The sequence below is a fragment of the Corvus brachyrhynchos genome, unplaced genomic scaffold (assembly GCF_000691975.1).
Source record: "Corvus brachyrhynchos isolate BGI_N302 unplaced genomic scaffold, ASM69197v1 scaffold125, whole genome shotgun sequence".
Taxonomy (NCBI): domain Eukaryota; kingdom Metazoa; phylum Chordata; class Aves; order Passeriformes; family Corvidae; genus Corvus; species Corvus brachyrhynchos.
Window position 1 is genome coordinate 121,531 of NW_008238342.1, and position 5,550 is coordinate 127,080.

The window sequence follows — 5,550 nt, forward strand, 5'->3', positions numbered from 1 at the left end:
AAAGAGTTTGCCATGAAATTTGTGCAATGAAATCACAAAGCTTACAGAGAAATGGATCAACTGTGGCCCTGTCTTCTTAGATTAAAACTCAAGAGTTACAATTTTCTGTTTCTCAATAAAGGTTACAGCTTTCATTCTTCTTACTAAAAGCATGACAACTCCAAAATAAAAAACTTTCTATGACATTTGCCCCATCCCTGGAAGTGTCCGGGGCCAGCTTGGAGCACCCTGGGATAGTGGAAGGTGTCCCTGCCCATGGCAGGGGGTGGGATGGGATGAGCTTTTAGGTCCTTTCCAACCCAAATATTCCACGATTCTATGACCTTTGAGGTCTCTATCAACCCAAACCACTCTGTGATTCTATGATTCTATGTCAATTTGCACTGAAAAAGGAATTTTTAACCTAAAAAACTTGAATTGAAACTCACCTTTTTCATTTGTCTTCTGTAGAACAGAATCCCCGATGTCATTGCTATGGAGAGCTATGAAATCTACAAAAGGTGGCCTTCCCATCAAATTCTGTGATCATGGCATTATTGATGTATCCCCACTCCACAGGACTTCCCTGCAAAGAGCCTGAAGAACGCTGATTATCGGGAGCATTGGTCAGCAAACTGCCAAGTGCTGGACTATTTGCTGTGCTGCTCCCCGTGATAAATAAACAAAACTGCTGCTTTGCCCTTTATAGCATTGATTAGATCTGGGTAAAACGAATAGAAAAGAAAAAAAAAACCTACAGGAGGGATTTACAGTTGCTCCTCAACTCGAGCTCAGCCCTGGGGGGAGGAATTCCCGTAAATGGTGGTGTTTCCAAGGTGCTGCAGTGGGACGGTGAAGGTTTAACACCGCCCAGCTGTGGCGCGATAAAAACTGGAGGGGGTGGCACAGCCCTGGCTGAGGGTGGGCTGCAGGGTCAGGGGGACAAAGTTTCTGAGCCAGACAGAGGCAGGAATAGCCTGAAGGAGCAGGAAAATGGGGAGTCCAAAGGGGGAAACGGGTCCCCAAGCTGCAAAACCTTTTCCAGTGAGGAAAAGCACTGTGAGAGCAGCATCCCAGTGCAGACCAGGAGCAACCTCTCCTTCCATCACCTCTTTGCAGAGTGCCTGGTGGCCTCTCCCATGCTGGCCATGGCACAGGAACACAGGGAGGGCTGGAACTTGGACCTTTCCTACAGGGTGAGCAACCTACAGGGTGCCCACAGCAGGTGTGGCTGCCCCTGGATCCCTGGCAGTGTCCAAGGCCAGCTTGGATGGGGCTTGGAGCAGCCTGGGATAGTGGAAGGTGTCCCTGCCCACAGCAGGGGGGGGAATGGGATAATCATTAAGGTCCCTTCCAACCCAAACCATTCCAGATTCTATAATTTTGCCCTGCTCCAACACCACCATTCCTTGTGCAGTTCCAAGCCCTTAAAAGCACAGCAGGCTCAGAGCCCGGGGGCCAGCACAGAGCCCGGGGACCAGCACAGAGCCTGGGGGGACTGCAAAGCTTGGGGTGGCACAGGTCTGCCCTCCTGGTGCTACAAGACCTACACCTGGTGAGCATGAGGGTGTCCAAGCCAGCATCAGCTTCAATGGCACCAGGACAGGAGATGGTGACGAGGTGGGGCAGGGATGTGGGGCAGACACCTGATCTGCCATCACATTTAGCAGGCCACAGAGATGCTTCCAGGGGGGATGCAGGGCAGGCAGGAGCTGCAGGCAGGAGCTGCCAGACCCACAGGGCACACAGGAGGCTCTAGGTGAGGAGACACAAGGAGGAAAAGCCTGCAGAGGGGACAGCAGCCACGAGATCCAGGTCTCTATCCCTGCACGCCTTTCCCTGGGCTCTCCCTGCCTGCTTCCCCACATCCCCTCAGTTCAGTGCCATCCACCCCCTCAGCATCTCCCTTCTCCCCCCTGACGACGGAAAATGATGGCACCAGACAGCCCCGATGTCCTTCTCCACAAAGAAATCCTGTGCCAAATCCTGTCCTTCATCCAGTGAGTGAGAGCAGAGCCTTTCTCAGTCCGAATGTGGTCTTGAATCTCCAGAGGCTTCTGCCACCTGCAGTACAGGCTTCACTTCTAATTACTGCTGTTAACGAATCTGCCTGCAACAGCAAGCTCCCAGTGCTGTTTTTCCAAGGGCTTTGTGGGAATGACACCGGCATCACATTCCCTCCCAGCCCTGTCCAACCTGGCCTTGGACACTGCCAGGGATCCAGGGGCAGCCACAGCTGCTCTGGGCACCCTGTGCCAGGGCCTGCCCACCTTCACAGGGATGAATTCTCTCCCAAAATCCCATCTAAATCTACCCTCTGTCCTCTAAAAGCCATTAGAAGAATCCCAGGGAATTTTTTTTTTTCTGTTTGCAGCCAGAAACTTCCTGTGACCCAGGGGGCTTGCCCCACATTCCAGCAGGGAATATGAAATAGGATCAAGCCACCTTAGCCAGGAGACCCTCTTCTTTTTCTTTTTGAGCCCCCAAACCTTCTCTTCCTGTCTGTCCATCCCACCCAAGCCAGCACCTCTCTCCCTGCCAAGAGCAATCCCTCGGACAGAGCTCCTTGTTACTCTGAATTTTATGGAATATAGATCTGTCTCCTCCCCAGCTCTGAGCTTTGCTGACTCAGAGGAAAGGGATCTTTAACGATCCCCTAGATAGCTGTATTTTTCTTACCTAAGTGCTCACAAATTGCATCCTACGACCAATTAAACAGATGGTTTCTCATTTTTTCACAACAAACATAATTTGTAATTCCAAAATATCAATAAAAAGTCCTTTCTTCCTTTTTATATTCTGCAGCATTTGCAACTCAGCTCAGTAATTTTGGAGTCAATAATTAAAAAAAGGGGCAATTAGGGTATTAATTGGGAATCACCAAGTTACTTCATAGAATATATTCCATATTTATCCACTGCCTGCTCTGCCCAGACTGCTCTCACCACATGGAATGCTGCTCCATCATCACAGCTGGGGTTTTTAGAGCAGCCCATCCCTCCTTCCCAGCCCTTTGTCTCAGCTGAGCACCTGGCTGGAAACACCAGACAAGTGATGGATCTGGGACAGGGCAAGGGAATGATGGATCCTGGAGGGATAGCAGGATTTACCTTGAACTAAGCTGTGTTTGCTCTTTGGAACCAGGTGGGAAAACCAGCCTGGTCACTGTGGAGAATTAGAGTAAGAAAAGGGGAAAAGGATTTCCTGCAAACGTTATTGCCACCATAACCCCAAGAGTTTCATTTTATCAATGATGCGTTTTGTTTCCTGCCTACTGTTCTGATTATTCCTAGGACTGAAAAATGGAAGTGGCCCAACAGAAGGTAGGTTTTTGGTATTCAATACCAGTGGTGTAGTTACCAGCCCAAATCACACTTCAGACATCCATGCATCCCTTTCACAGCCCTGGCAAAGGATCTGGATATGGCATCCCTGAGCCATGGGGAGGCTCAGGACCCTACAATGACCACAGGGTCATGGCCTTGTCTCACACCAGGGAAGGGAGAGGATGAGCATGGAAGAAGAATATGGGAGAGGGTGGAGGAACAAGGAGTGAGCACCTCTGTTGGGTGGGTGTCACTTCCTGAGTGCCCCCAGTCCTGCAAATACACCCCAAAACAGCTCCCTCAGCCCCGGCCCTCCTCCTGCCTCCTCCCTTGCAGCCTGACATTTTTGGAAATGGGATGCTGTCCTCTCTTTTCCTTTCACAGCAATATCCAGATCCACGGGAGGCATTCTGGATGTGCCAGACTTGGCAGATTCGGATGGAGCCAGCGAGGCAGGGCACACACATGAGCCCAGGCACAAAGGCAGTGCACTCTGCTTCCCCAAGCAGATTTCCTGCTATCAGGAGGGATATTTCTGATATCAGAGTGCTAATACAGCCTGGCTTTAGATGGATTGGCAGCTCACCACCTGCAGTACAAAGACTTCCATCAGCTGTCTCGCCACACAAAGAGCAGCGTCTCTATCAAATCCTAATACCTGGTGATTCTGCAAGTTTGGGATTAATACCAAGGGTAAGGAGGAAATGCAAGTCAGCTGAATGCAGGGGGATGTTATCCCAGTTTGGGAACAGCTGCTCTGCACCAGCACAGCAGCCCTGGCACTGGAGCACACACAGAGGATGCAGAAGATGAAGGCAAAGAAGGACAAACATCCCGAGGGACTGCAGGACTGTTGCAGGCACTCTGGAAATAGTGAAATGAGGTGAGGCAGAGCACGGGCACTGAGGGAGAGAGGAAGTTCCCATGTGAGAAGGACTCACTGAGCCCATCAGAAGTGGTCTGAGGTGCAGCAGTGCCCTACTTCTGTCGCAATGGCAATGGCAGCTCACGGTCACCTCAAGGGAGGGGATTCTCCTCCTCTGCTCTGCTCAGGTGGGACCCCACCTGCAGAGCTGCCTCCAGCCCTGGGGCCCCCAGGGCATGAAGAAAATGGAGCTGATAGAACAAGTGGCAAGGAGGCCACGGAGATGCTCCAAGGGCTGCAGCTTCTCTGCTCTGGGAAAGGCTGGGAATGCTGGGAGTGTTCACCTGGAGAGGAGAAGGCTCCAGGGAGGCCTTAGAGCCCCTTCCAGAGCCTAAAGGGGCTCCAAGAGAGCTTTTTTTGGGACAAGGGATGGAGTGCCAGGACAAGAGGGAATGCCCTCCCACTGCCAGAGGGCAGGGATGGATGGGATATTGGGAAGGAATTGTTCCCTGGGAGGGTGCTGAGGCCCTGGCACAGGGTGCCCAGAGAAGCTGGGGCTGCCCCTGGATCCCTGGAAGTGTCCAAGGCCAGCTTGGACGGGGCTTGGAGCAGCCTGGGACAGTGGAAGGTGTCCCTGCCCATGGCAGGGGGTGGGATAGGATGAGCTTAATTTAAAGTCCCTTCCAAAACCATTCATGATTCCATGATCTCAGACCTCATGCACCCTTGGGGCTGCTGCAGCACCAGTCCCAGCAGAGGCTTTCAGGGTGGAGGGACCTTGGGATCAGCCCTCAGGACACTCCCTGCTCCCCCCCAGCTCTGCAGGGGGCTCCCAGGAAGGGCCAGAGGCAGGAGCTCCATCTCCACTTCCCGTCCTCCTTTCAGGAATGGTTTCCAGTGCTGACACTGGACACTTCTCCTTACATTTGAGGAGCTGTGCTGGCCCCAAAGCAGGGCTGTCCAAGGACACTCACCAGTGTGCAGGAAGGGCTGAGACCAGCTGGATCCCTGTGGCCAGAGCTGGGACATCCCTCCCTGGATGGGAGTTTAGAAGGCAGGATGGAAAGGGCAGCAGAGAGCAGCTGGCAGAGCCCCTCCTGGGGCTGGGTTTTCTGTCGAGATTCCATCGCTGTCGGTAAGAGATGGTGAAGGATTTTCTCTCCACATGTGGCTCTAGGATGGAGCTCCTGATCTATGGATCACAGCTCACCAAGGAGACAGCTCTGAGGAAAAATGCTCAGGAGGAAGAAATGGCACCACTGTAGAGAAAAGCCCAGGGACTATTTTCTGGGGTCATTCCTCTTAGAAAAACTGCCCTGTAGAGTGACAGAACAGCTCTTATCTGAGCACCAGGGACTCTGCAGCTGGCTCTGAGCAGGA

The 5,550-nt window shown here is 52.3% G+C and overlaps 1 protein-coding gene across 1 annotated transcript in view; it reads right to left on the bottom strand.

Annotated features, from left to right (window-relative positions):
- RALY (RALY heterogeneous nuclear ribonucleoprotein) overlaps positions 1 to 5,167 on the bottom strand; it is a 64,183-nt gene extending 59,016 nt beyond the window's left edge. Inside the window, exon 1 of the mRNA XM_008634347.2 lies at positions 5,145 to 5,167. The gene's annotated coding sequence lies outside the window, so the exon portion shown is untranslated. The remainder of the gene's footprint in view (positions 1 to 5,144) is intronic.
- Positions 5,168 to 5,550: the final 383 nt, after the last annotated feature.